The sequence below is a fragment of the Numenius arquata genome, chromosome 2 (assembly GCF_964106895.1).
Source record: "Numenius arquata chromosome 2, bNumArq3.hap1.1, whole genome shotgun sequence".
NCBI classification, from domain to species: Eukaryota; Metazoa; Chordata; class Aves; order Charadriiformes; family Scolopacidae; genus Numenius; species Numenius arquata.
The window spans coordinates 68,893,591-68,908,271 of NC_133577.1; the positions used below are offsets into that span (position 1 = coordinate 68,893,591).

Below are 14,681 nucleotides of genomic sequence, written 5' to 3' on the forward strand. Positions count from 1 at the left end.
GTTTTGAATATCTCAGCCACAGGAGAGCCCTCAATGAGAGCTTCCACCATTGGAGATACCAAAGGTTGAACCACAATAAACTAGGCTTCCTTTGTTTCACTACTGATATAAAGTATTTTGGCAAAGAAAGGAGAAGACTTTCCACATTATCCTACAATTTCAGGCCATACGTTTTAGCAGGGGGAGGGATTTTCCAAACCATTCAAGCACTGGCCTAACTACACCAAGGGGAGTCTTGCTTGTGAGTATAACATAAGGAAGTGAGGCTGCTGAAAAGTCCACAATAATAGTGTTGGGCATTTTATGCATTGTCTGGTCTACCCCATGCTCATGACAGGCTCTAAGGGAGGAAAGAAAGAAAGTCTAATGACCTGCTCTAAACCACATACACTCACTCCAGAGACACAGGGGACTTTCCTGACAGCAAAAAAATCCAGTGGATGCTCATATTTCCGGTCACACATCTTTCTCTCAGGTCTGTAAGAAGTGTGAGGGATATACTGTGGCAGCACCGGTCACCAGACATGTGTCCTGAGAAGGGAGGATTCTCAGCTGCTAGCATCCACACAGTAACCGTCTATCTAGTGCCTGTCAGCTGCCCTCAGAGTGTGATTCTAGCTGTGTGTTTGACTGTCATAAAGAAGCAAGTTATCATTACCACAACCTCTATGCCTTAAAAAAAAATAGAGGCACATCAGAGATACTTCAGAAGAACTAATATGTTGTCAAGATGTTGGTCCCACTGGGGTCAAAATACTTCACCAAATGAAATCTTGAAGACCTTAAAATTTGGTTAAACAAAACAAAATAAATCAAACCCTGAAAACCTTCAGAAAAAGGTTCAAGCACTGCAATATCCTGTTCTTGGCCATTTCAGAATGGAATAATTTGTTTTTCATAGTAACTGTTACTTGTTTCTTGCTTTATCTTGGTGTAAAACTGTAGAAAGAAAGGCTCACCACCACCGCCCAAGAAAGTAAAGATAGGCCAGATTGTCTATGACTGGCTACATTTCCAGAATTGTAAGATTAAACCAGCTCTTCTACCAACAATGCTTTTTTCCCATGCATAAGTGTGAAAGGGAAGCCCAATTTGAAGTATTTTCACCAAAGACATTAGTCTGACTTTTCCCCTGCCCTGGTCTAACAGATACTTCATGAAGAGCTATTGCTGTCGTGACCAGTTAAAGGGAAGACAAATACTACTATGACAACAGGAAAGGGGATCAGAAGGGGGGAGGAGGAGGGAAAGCATGTTACCCGCTTTCATTTGCTTTCAATGTTATTTGTACCCCTCCTTTTACTATAGGTCCTGCAGTAGGGTTCTCCTATCGCAGGGCAGCAAGCTCTACTCGGAGAAGATATATCAGCACTTGTGAGCCTCAGTTTGCAAGGGGAAGTTGTGCAGTGCCTGTTCCACCACTCCCTACACAAGCAGAGCAGTACCTTTTGTGTTTAACACAAAATGCACAAGGATCTCGCAGTAAATGAAGTACACATATTTAGAAATGCATAAAATAGTCTGAATAATAATGTAAAAAGCACTTACTCGTACATTCACTAGATGCTTCCAGCAAACTGGAAGACTTACGATACTGAAGGCATGAGACATGCCCACCTAAAACAGCACTGTGTCTCAGAGTTAATGGTCTGATCCAAAGCTCACTGGAATTTTACCACTCACTCTTACAGGCTTTGGATCAATTGCTGGCAAAAATCTAATCCCCAGTATAGCCAAGACAGCCTTCAATATCCTACAAACCTTCCCCAAGCAGCCAAACACTCACAGCTGTTTCCAAGTGCACTCTCCAATGAGTAAGCACTAGATTTATTCAGCACTGGAATGGTGGAAGAGGGAATATTCTTTTCTAAGTAGGGAAGGGCAGGGGCTGTCACAATTTTGAGCCGAGTCAACAGAGGCTTAGGAACCTAGAGAAACACAGCCAGCCTCCAGCAGATGAATTCTAACAAAATTTCAGCAAATGGGTACATTATTCATGAAGACAAAAGCCTTCAGAGAAACAAACCCAGAGCTGATGTAAAGCAGCTATTTTAATCAATAAACCTGTAGCAGAAACCATCTGCACCAGACCTATTTACAACCAGCCATTTACAATTTAAAGGCCAAATGACAATCTGTGTGCAGCAATTCTGCTGGTTTTTACGATCATTCCCCTTTTTCCCTGCTTAAGCAATGCATTTCTGCAAACTTTCTAATTCAGTCTGAAAATAGCTGCCTGTGATGAGGGGAGGGAAAGAGCTTTCAGATTAAACCCATTCCTTCTCATTTTGTGTATACATCTCTTCTGAACTGAAAGTGGCACCCCTATTGGGATTTATTGTAATTGAAGAATTTTGGATACTGGGAAACACTTTTTCACTGTGTGGATGACCAAACAGGGGAACAGATTGTACAGAGAGATTATTGAATACCCAGCTTTGCAGATATTCAAAACTCATCTGGAGAAGCCTCTGAACAACTTCATCTAACTGGACCTATTTTGAACAGAGGTTTGGATTAGATGACCTTTGGAGGTCCTTCCCAACCTAAATTTTTCTGCAATTCTATGAGTCTCTCTACAAAGCTTTCTGCTTTTACTATCCCAGATTTCCTGTCATTCTTTCCCCTCAAATTTTTCTATAGACAATGGCCATACTGTCTGACACACATGGGAAAATGCTGACCAGCAATGCTCCTTCAATCTAAAAAATTCCATTCAAGTTATTTATTACTTTGCAGAAATCCATTCGGACATGTCCCGTTAATCTGTAACAACAATCTGGAGAAATTTTTTTCTAATTCTACTAAAAGCAAAGTTCGGTACTTTTTCTAGCATCTCTATAACTTCCTTCTGCAGTGTCAGTCTCTACCTGCACATAATGCCTCAGGCTGTTCACAAGCAGTCCAACATACAGGAATGTAGCTTGGGGCTTCTTAGGAAAACAAGGGCAGCTCAGACGTAATCCTTGCTGTGTCTCAGGCATGTCTGTGTCCCTTACGCTGTTCCATATCTTTTCTCATTACTGTCTAACTCTTTATCTCTTACCATTTCTCTGTCCACTGTAGAATGCTTTGAATGAAAGCTTGGAACACCACAATGCAGCTATACCTGAAGTTGTACTGACACCCAGAGGAGTTGCCTGGGAATTGCTGCTTAACAAGGGAATAAAAGATTTTATTGCAAAATCAAATGTAAACCCAAGCATGCTTAACTTTGATTTTAAAAAAAGGAAGAGAGAGAGATCTTCTAGCACATTCATCTTGAAAAAGATAGTTCTACTTTGGAATCAAGTCAAAACATGACCTAAGAAAGCTACCTTGTTGTTTCCTTGAAGAAGAAGGTGTTTCCAAATGACTAGCAGGATCACTGTAGGGTGATCATGTGTTGTTGGGCGTTTTTTTAATACTTGGCCTCTCTTTCTCTTTTCACCACATGACACCAAAGTATCTCTGGGGAATGTGACATATTTTGAAAAGGGCCTGATCCAAGCTTCTTTGGAATACTATTCTTTCATTTCCAGATTTGAATTAAATCTTCAAAATCTTCACTGACCTACCTGTCAATTTCTTGATGAATCGGGGGGGGGGCAAAAGGCAAAGGAAAGGCAGTAGCTGATGTGGCTCTAACTGTAAAAGAAAGCGAGATCTAGCCACACCGTGTAATACTTTGGTGGAACAACAGACTGGATGTCAAAGCACTGGATGCTGTTTGAAACAGCTCTTTATTAAAAAGACCTGGGACAGGAACTAAAGGGGCTGGGTGTACACACTGCCTTAAGAACCTACATGAAAAGTAAAAACAGTGGTTAGGTACAATTGGGTAAAAAATCATCTGACCTCTTTCCTCAACAACGGATCTGTGTACTTCTACTTTTTCCGGAAAAAGATTAAAACAGAGATCATTTTGCTATGACTTCAACTTAACCCAGTAGAAAGGAATTATTTTGGTAACTGCAAAGCCATGACAGCCACACTGCAAGCACCTCAGGTATACTCTGATTCAGAAGTCACATCCCCCACTTGGCCCTCAGGCTAGATGGAGATGAAGTACATCAGCTGCTTCAGTGGTATCAGTGCTTCAGATCAGCGGTATCTCCAGACACCACTCAAATAATCATAGGCCACTTTGGGTTTCTAAACAATCTAGAAGCTATCCTAAGTGGTGTGTTTGTTACCACAAAGCAAAACAGTGACTCCTGATAAATAGCCTTCAGTGGTTTTGGGAGAAGAGAGACTGAAACACAGGAATCCCTCTGAAACAGATTCTTGCAATTATGCTCATAAATATGTGGCCTGATTTTTACAAGTGCTAAGCACTAAGCAACCTTCACTTGCTTGCCATCTTTAAAAAAAGAAAAAAAAAAAATCATCTCAGTTAATGTGCCTAATACACAGGTCATAGGCAGAGCAGAATTGCTGAGACCCTTATACTCCTGCTATAGAGTAATTAATCGAGAATAAAACTTGAAATGGGAGTTTCAGATGTGGTTTTGTGCTGCACTTTTAGACACCTGGCACAGAAACAAGAATTTAGGAGTCAGGGTTACACTGGCTCCAGGCCACCTCTGGCTCTGATTTCAGCTCTTGGCGTAATTTCGCCAGGTCCATCTGTCCCTGCTTGCCCATGGGCATCAACACTGCCAGGAACCTCAGCAAGGCTATGTGGTTACGGCCCCACTCCTCATGTACTTCCCTCCCATGCACACACCTCTGTGCCAGAACTGCTAAACAATCGCTCAATCTCAGCTACCAAGACAGAGCTGTGGGGTTTAGTGCTCCTTTCCCAGCACAGAGGAGCAGCAGACAAGCAACGACAACTTTTTTCTCCCCATTTGAGGGGACCAGGACACACATCTTAGACATGAAAGTGCAAGCGCAGCTCCATGCAGAACAGCCATGTCAAGACGTACAACCTGGGGAACAGGCACACTCTCCCTTAGCAGTTCCCAGGTGAACCGGAGAATCTGTCCCTAACCAAAGCACACTAAACGCAGCCCATGTTCACAAATGTTTTCTGTTTCAAGCAACATTATTCAGAAGAAATAAACCTCTTTCATTCACCCCTCCACCAAGCAAAACCAGCTCACCGATATATTTTTAAAGCAGCTCTAGTGAAAAATCTCAACCTCAGTTTTTGTTCAAGGAGTTAAGTGAAGGCTTATGTCAAAATATTGCTCCCAGCCTTATCCAAACACTCTGAACTTTGTGGGTCTGAAATACTAAATTGCAAACCTCAAAAGATGGCCTATTTTCATAGGCCTATGCTTTGCCTTTAGCTTTTTGTTGCATGATATTTTGACATTTTCCAGTTTCCAGCCACAGTTGAAATCCAAACATGGAGGTGTCTGAAGAAAGACAGAAAGTTAGCAAAGGTTTGACTTTTTTGGAGTTTAACACTGTCAACTCAGGCAAAGTAGTACTTCTGTGTGATAGTCTAGAGCAGTTATTTTACCAAACTACATTTATATTCTCTTTGCAAGTCTGTTAAACCAGAACTTAAGAATATGAATATCAATAAATACAGTCTGAATGCATATTATGAGATGTCCTAGTGTGAAAGCTTAGACACAATGTGTGCATTACATATGTACAGGACCATGTTTCATACCCGTGCCCTGAAGCTTATTAGCTTTGGCTTTAATAAGACAGCTTGGTACTAAGTGAGAGCACATTAAGAACCAGCCTCCTCTCTGAGCAGATGGCAACTCCTTATGGCAGGGACAGAGCACATGGACACAGGCTTGCTATGCCTGTGCCATGCTCAGAAAACTAGGACCAGGATGGGGTTTTTTTTCTGTCTTACTTCAACTCTTACAAATAAGTAACAAATACACACAAATACAGACATATGTATTACCTAAAACTACAAGCTTCACTTCTTTTTTAGCCTTTATTGCACTGGAAGCCTGCTGTGCTGGAGGATATTCACCCTATAACAGTGCTTCAAGCGAGCCCAGAAGAATACAGACTGTCAATCATCCTATATCACACTAATAAACTCAGCTATGTCCTCTTCCAGTGCCTTTAATGTCAGAGTGCCGTGGGTCTGCTATTTCTACTCCATAAAGCTAAAGAGAGGAATATTCACATTCTACAGTGGCATCGTCGGCTCCACTCTCTACCAGGTGCAGTTACCACATGCCTGATGCTTGCAGGAAAACAGTAGGCCCTAAAGATCAAATTACCAAATGTCATTTTCTTTTACCCAGCCAAATGGAAAACAAGGGTACAAGAAGGGACTGTCTTGCTATGTTCCCCTGCCCTCGTTGCTGCAGAGCTGCTTTACTTCTCAGTGTAGATTCTGCTTCTCAATCCAGGGGCTAAAGTAAGAAAGTAAGGGTGGAAGTAAAGGGGAAAAAAAGGAAAGAGTTGTAGCAAGAAGAGACAAAAATAAAGAACTATTTCTTCTGCCTTGGGTATCAGCCAGAGAGAGGAAAGCAGCTGTTATGGTAAACAACTTAAAGAAAAGCAAGGCACTCAGCTATCTGTATTCTGTCAACATCAGTTTCATCCTTCAAACACACTCCAACAAAAAAAATCTTACATTCCACTTGGAAAACTCTTTTTCATCCCCTTACCTAATGGAACGATTTGGAAAGCATTTTCAAGCTAGGGGGTTAGTTGACTTTTTCAACATCGAGGTAGGTAGGTCCCTTTGTCAAACACATGGGTATTCTGTTGCTTGAAATCACCCCAAGGAGAAGAGGAGAGCTGGACTGCTTGCATTTCCCTTTTGGAAAGCGGGATGCCAGTCAAGAAGCAAGATCTCTAAAGAAGCCAATTTGTAGTCTCATGGTGTGGGGGAGTGTTTTGCATGTCACTGTCTGCCAAAATAATTTGTCAGCAGGGTGAATTTCCTCAGCTGTGCATCAGGTGTTGAGATGCTCCAGAAATCATTAAGAGCCCTCCTTTTGAGGGCTCAGGGGCAGGTGGGTGGGAAAAGAGGAAGCTAAAATCCCACCCAATTCACTCCAGGGAGCTACATTCTGAATAACAAAATTACTTGGTAATAAGTACTGATGAGAAAAAAAAACCAAAAACATCTTACAGGATGCAGTACAGGATGTACTCTATTTCTGCCACATATTGAAGGGGCAGAAACACAAACCCACCTCATCAGATGTGCCTACTGTTGTTAAAACCCCTTAGCAATTCAGCACCTCAGCCGCAAAGGCTGGAGACTTAATTATGGAAGAAAACAAACACTATTTGCATTGCACTCACATACACAAATAAGGCCATACACATGCAAATCTAAACCAAATTCTGATTTCTTCTTTTTCCAATTACAGTTAACAAGAGCAGAAGCAAAAGACGATGCCTTAAAGCTCAGTATTACTGGGAAAGGGATTGCCAAAAGTATGTATGAGTAGGAAATACTACTGACTGTTGCAGAAATTTTAAGAAGTAAAACCCATGATTTTTCTACACCCCAGTTCTCTGTAGAGAAGGCCAGACTTTGGCAGTAGTGACATAAAAATTCTACTAATTAACAGGGGAAGAGATGATTAAATAAGGTTTTCCATGTATTCAATCACTTAAAACCAACAACAGAAGTTGCTGAAAGTTCATATTAAACAGTTTCCAGAACTATCTGATTCTCGCTGTTTGGAAAGATCCCTCAGGGCTGGTGGATGCAATCACTGTAGAGCCATGGCTTCTCCTCTGACGTAGCATGGACTGTATGTGGTAACACTTTCCTTAGTCCTGCTTCCATATCTTCAGACATCAGAGGAAAATGCCAGGATCTTCCCATGTCCAGAACCATCCCTGAGATGGTACCAACATCGCTGAAGTGACACAAAGCCTCTTGAATCCTGAGTTGAGAACGTCTGTTCTTGTGTTTACTTCCCCTACACAGTCTGTACAGGGTACACTCAGGATACATGAAAGTTACATGCAGTTGGGTCAAGGTGTATCTACTAATCAGACATGTCCAGGAGTCCCTTCTCCTGGCTATGACAGGGATGAACATCACTAGAATTAGAGACACTGCTTGGGGAAAGCGGACATAGATTAAGTGCCAATGTGGGAGAGGCTCAAAACTAACTTGTGAATTAACGTTGTCCAGGTAAAAAAATCTCATTTCCAGTTTCATGACAAATCATTTGACAAATTCTTATATATTCTGTGTCTACAGCTGGATTTGAGGTTGCTGTATAAACAACTCCAGAAGGAAAAAGAAAACTTCTAGAAAAATTATAAGAGCTGGACACTTAAATTAGCTTCCAGATAGTAACAGATAGCAGCAGCAGTAGCTGTCCTTAAAAAAGGACTTTTGAAATCCCACAGGCTGTAAAGCAGCACAGGGCACTAAACAAGATTTTTCTTTGCTGTCAATCTGGAAAGAGTATGAATTTCACTGGGATGTATTTCTGTCTGCAGTGCTACAGTCTCCAGATTGTTCTTATATTCAATGATTGTACCACAAAATAAAAATAAGCATCCTGGTTTTGAGTATCTTTGTACTGAACTGACTACACAGAGAAAATAAGAGATTCAAACTATTTCTGGAAGGGTTTGACTTTAAAAACATAGGCATCTCACAGAGAAAAGATGCTCTTTTTTGTCAGCCAAATTCCACCATTTTAAAGAGCATTGCTATTGTTTGTCAGGCTGAATTTTTTTTATGGACGGCAAGAAAGGAAGCTTCAAGACAAATTATTCAAGCAATGCCAAAATTCTGCTACATATTCATTGTTACATTGTAAGTTTTTAAGGGAATGAGAAAGGGCAGAAACATATCTTTTCAGAACCGCAGGCACATATCTTCAAGGTAGAACTCCAAAGGAAACCAATAATTATTCCTTTTTTCCCACTAAAAAAATCTCAAAAAGCAATGAAAACAGCTAAAATCTTGAAGTATATAGAGAGAATTAATATTCACAACAGGACCAAAAAGTATATGAAATTCATTATTTACCACGTCTGGACACTCCCGTTAAAAAAAAAAAAAAATTAACAGGTGCCCTCTTTTGTCAAGGAAGTCTCCAGAAATGGTGGTAGGGGAAGATTTACAGCAGCAACTGAAGAAAAGATTTCCTAATGGTAGATAAATTGTAGCTTCCATCTGGAACATGCACAAGATTTTAAGTATTGTGGTTGCATCACACTGACAATAGTGAGAGCTTTCAAAATACAGGACCAGACCCCACACTGAGATGACATCGCTTTTTCCCACTCAGTCTTACTCAGGAAACTTGATTTCCCTCAAAACAATTTCTTATCCATTTGCTATATTCTTATATTCTGTTTTATTTTATTTGCTTTCTTCAAAGTACTTTCCCTATTTAGCTCATGTTTATCTTTCCTTGAACCATTCTCAGTTCTCTTTACATTACTTTTCCTCTTCTTTGAGTTCTTGTCTTTCCTTTTTAATTTCACTTCCTCCTCCTTTTTAATTTCACTTTCCTAGCAAGAGGTGGAGAATTGCTTTAGCCAAACCTTTCTCATGCTCCATGTTAACATATTAAGAGTGGTGCCCTACAAGCTATTTGTAAAAGCATCTAAGACAACAGAAGAGAAAGAAAAGGGAGAGTTAAGCATAAACATATGGTGCATTTTCTTTTGCTTTAATTCTAAGGACTACACAAGAGTGTACAGTGAAGGTGAGATGGTGATTTATGGCTTCACTCAAATAGGATTTGTTTGAAAGCAATCAGTATTTGTGGAGCCTCATTTGGGATTTTAAACAATGGAAAGTAATTTGTACAGGTGTGCAAATAGCTGGTTAAAACATACTCACTTCACTCTTGTAGCTTAATCTTAATAAATGTAGCTTGAACTAAATCTGAACCAGAAAACTAATTCAGATTTTGCTATCGAAACACCAGGGCAGACTACTCTGCCCATTTAAGAGCTGATGCTGAGTTTTCCAATGCACAAGTTTGGGGGAAACACTTGAATTTTTCAAGTTTTCACCAACCTTCGAAATTTTAAAGGGTCACTATCACTAGGGAGCTCTTGCCTACCATGTTCAAATCCTGAGTGACCTCATTATATTTTCCTAACTTTCACCAGATGAGCATTCCTCCTCCTTTCTACTTGCAAACTTGCATCCCTGATGCTGTTCTCACCTTGTACTGCACAAAGATTTGTGTTTAAAAATAAAATCCAAACCACCTGGTAACATCTGTACTGTCACACTGACTTCCTGGGCAATGATCTGATTCTTGTGGCTGAGTTAAAACAGTTGGCATTCAGCCTTTTTCTTCTTCCCTCTCAGGAACTAGGTTATTATTGCCTCATACAGCAGTGCCTGGGTGGTATTACTAGCTAATTAATGTCCATTTAGTGCAAAGGGCTGCAGCCACGTTCCAGCCCCCACAGGCATTTTGTCTTCCTCTCCCTGACAGGACCAGATGGCATTCCGGCCAACCTTCGCCCACCCTTCACAAGCCATGCACACAATTCAGGCAATACATCTAGCAGCTTTGGAAACACATTGCCATCCACAGCTGGACAGATGCTGGAAGAGTGGTTGTTACTACCCCAAACAATGGGAAAATTAATGACTTCAATTAAAAGACGTAGATTAAACCTCTACCAAGGTATAGTCACCTTTTAATTTCCGTAGGCTGTTGTGGTTTTCGTTTTATTTTATTTTCCAGCTCTCATCACATAACAGGGTAACAAACACATAGCCAGGAAGAGAAATATATGGCCAACAATGAATGCTTGCAGCAGGCTGTGAGGGAATGGTCAACCCCATCTCTGTGCTGTTTGATCATAGGATAAATCAGGATGACGGACACATTCATGTTCAAAGGAAGAGTCCAATTACATGTTTCAGTGAAGTCAGCCCAGAATACTTAGCTTTTTTCAAGATCAAGCACCAGTAGTTCTAATAATTGTCTGCCCCTTGTTTTTTGTATGTGCCTTTCACACTAATTTGATGTTCCTATTAAGCTACGATCTGCCCCAGCTCCTGGTTACTGCATCAAGATGCTGTTTCATGTCCTGCCCAGTCCACACATCAGTCACACATCAAAGAGCCGTCAGAAAGGGAGCAAAACATGAAATACGATTAATCAAAAGCCATCTGAAAGTTAACTAACATGATGGTCACTTAATTAAAAATAAAAGCATAAATAATTTTCTCTCAGAAAGACCCCTGCCTCAAAATCATTTTGGTCAAATTATTCTTCACCCCAACAGCTTGTGATCAAAAGCAACACCAAACATCATCATTATTTTTAGATCACATATTCTCTTCTCTACTTTCATTGGCTGAAGTAATTTAAGGGATCTCTCTATTTTAGCTACACTCCTCACTTCTCACAAATAATTACTTCATCTTAAAGACGTTATACGTATATGTGTGTGTTATATGCATATGTATACACACACAGAGACTTATAAGTATATCTAGCTATGCCAGGGAAACTCTAAGCAACCTGCAGCCATACTATGACCAGCTGTCATCTAATCTGTTCCTAACATCTGAGGAGGGTCACTCTCAACCCCTGTTTTAGAGAAAAGTGACTACTGAGAAAACAGCCCCAGTGGGTCAACTAATAACACTTTCACAGCAAGTGCCCTGTCACTTGCCCTAGTCACAGGCTGTAGAATATTGCGCTTTGAGCTGCAAATGCTGTACAGTATTTTGGACTAGATGTAAAACACTGGACACTGATGACTCTTAAAAGATCCACGAGAACTCCATGTACAGGAGGAACTGCCTCTCTATGCTTTGCCATATTCCTTTTGGGGAATTTTGCTAAAATCCTTTCTGCAAGTTTTATTTGAAAAATAATTTCTGAAGGGACAAACCTCTGTAAAGAACCTGTAAGTCACTTCAGCTGCCAAAATATAATAGTCTCTTTTCTTTAAATTGCTAGGTTAGGAAGATTTTTAGGTTGCAAAGTCAAGTACCCAGAAGCTTGGAAATGCCAGAGCTCATATCATCTGATCATCATACTCCAGCCCTGTTGCACTCAAGCATTTTGACAACCTTTAACCACATTGCTACCTGCTACTTTCTTCTGCTGGACTCTTGCCCCAGTGTTTAAATAGAGATCTGCTTGATATTCTTTTGTATTTTGTATATGTAGTGCACAGCCTTAAGATTTATTCATTCCATACTACCAAAAACTGTGTACAGAATATAAAATGATTAATTTTCTCCTAAGCATCTCTGACAGAGTCTCTCCATAGTATCCAAGTTTTTTGTGACCATGAAATTTACCCTCACTGTGCTCCTCTCAGGTGAGGTTGCAATATTATCTGTATTCTGCAGCTGAGCAAATGAGAATCAGAAGGAAGGCAGGCACAAAGTTTTTATTAATTTTTGTAATACAACCTGAGGCACGCAGAAAGCCTATTTCTCAATTTGCAGCCCTTCACTCTCTTTCAGAGTCTCCTTGTAATGGCCTCCCAGGAACCCATCCTACTTCACAGTGGACATGCATAGAATGAGGAGCCTGTTGTTACTGGCATTTCATGAAAAGTTTGTTGTAAATCTGCGTCATTCAGAAATTCTGTCAGGGAAATTGAGGGGAGAAGCCAGTCCTCCAGAGCAGCATTCAACTGCCTTAACTGTAATAATACCTTGCTTTCTCCACTGCAACCCCCTGCCTCATTTACTCTACACCTTCCAGCTTGGCAGCAAATGAGGCAGTGTCTAAACATACTTCAGAGCTTGCCCACTAATAATATGAATAATTTGCATCAGCCCAGAACTCCAGATTCTGAGGACAAACAGCCGCAGGCCCTTTCCCCATGCACCTAACCTGTCTGACGTGCCTCTGACTTATCTGCACCCTATGCCCTCCTCCCTTTCGTTGTTTCATTCTGATTTCCCAGACATCTCTATGTCCCCTGTGCTCATATTTGCCAGCTCCCATGCCCTAACCCTGCTCCCCAAGTTCCTGAGAACACTCCCTTTTTTCTTTTACTCCTTTGGTTCTTGCAACTTCTTTTCCTTGTTCCTCCATACTCCTTTTCTGACCTATCACCATGTGACCATGACTGCTTCTCCCTTTTCTCCTTGCTACTGGAGATGAACTGGTGAGCAGCGCAGCCTCCTCTTCCTTCAGCCCAGGGCAGGCCTGCAACCAGGATTAAGTCAAGAGGAGCATAACTCCTCTGTGAGCATGCGCAGACAGAAACTTTTGAAAGCAAAGTTCTTGAATCTGAGGTGTCTCCAACATGCATGAACAACCTGATCTCTAAGGCAAACTTAGGGGTGCTTTTCTCCAGACAGAAAAAGGCATCTCCTCCATATTACAGTGATATTTTATCGAATGCCAACCCTCCAAAGCTTCATTCCAATGAGTTCATTCCACTGCCAGGACTAAAATGCCTCAGGGAACAACTGCTGGATTTATTTATTTTAAAGAAGGTAATTTAAAGCAACCCATCTCTCACAGATCTTGTCTTCAGAAACAACTGACTTTAACAAAAAAGTTTTAACTAAAAGCAAAAGAGAAAGAATCAATCAAAGACTGAGTCTTAGCGTGAAAAATTTCAGCCAAAATGATTAAAGTTTAGAGAAGCTCTAAAGGAAACAGTTCCTCATAGTAGGTAGTGACAAGTACACTTTACTCCAGGCAGTGCTACTCACTTTGCTTGTAATTAATAAATCTACCAGACAAACATAATTGTTCCAGCTAAGCAAACATTTCCAATCATGCTGATGTAAGTAAAATCATTCCTCTTATCAATTAGAAGTTAGTCCACATGTTGACACCATCTCTCCGCACTGCCTAAAAGTGTCTAAGCATCATTTTTCTTCCGGCTTCACAAGCCCCAAATTTCAGGCCCTGCCATTCCAGTCTGTGGAAAACTGCATCGCAATCCACCATCCTATGTGCAGGCAGCACAAAACCAAGAATCAATCCAGAATCCCTCAGGGTAATGGGAGAAAAACAGGTGAGTGTTTCCTGGCAGTGCTACCCAGATCACCCTTTCTTACCAAAACATCTCCTTCTCATGTCATCAGTGTCCAGTTTGCTGGAAAGTTTCCAGTTTGTAGCCACATGGCTATGCAGACTCCCATGCACACCGCATCTGTCCTGGCAGCCTCTCATCCAACACTGCCCTGAAGCTGAACTTATCAGGCACCTTGCAGCCCTGTTCCACACACATCCAAGGCAGAAAGACAAAGTGAAACAAGGACAACATGGTCACTATTTCTAACTTTTCTATACTAAGTTTTAAAACACGTCCATAGGGATACAGATACAGTATAACTAGAAACAAAAAGAAGTGATGTACACACAGAATCACATGTGCTTGGGGGGAAAAAACAACCCCAAAACACTAGAATTTTTCAAAGTCAGCAACAGAGTTCAGACAGGTGCCTCCCCCATCTAAACCTCGGTAGCAATTACTAATCTACTGCTGGTTTTGAAAATCTAGCGTGAAAGGACCAAAAAGCTGAGAACTACTTCTAAAACAGGCAAGAAGAATAAGAGACACTCTTACACAAATCTGAACACAGCAAACAGGATTGCAGTGGTAGAAATCTCTTTCATGAGGGAATTATCAGCAACAAATCCACTGTTTAGTCATCCTACACCAACAACAGTATCTCTGGTTCAAGATGATATGAAAACCTTGTCCTACATCTTTGAAAGTAAGCAGCAATTGCAGAGGTTTCTTCTTTGTCACATTGCATCAGAGATAACCTTAAGGGTGAGTGCTTCAGTCTTTCTCATAACCAATTGCCATGAAGGCTC

The 14,681-nt window shown here is 40.9% G+C and overlaps 1 protein-coding gene across 2 annotated transcripts in view; it reads right to left on the reverse strand.

Moving 5' to 3' along the window:
- Positions 1-14,681, reverse strand: part of DGKI (diacylglycerol kinase iota) — a 218,631-nt gene that overhangs the window by 30,080 nt on the left and 173,870 nt on the right. The window lies entirely within an intron of this gene.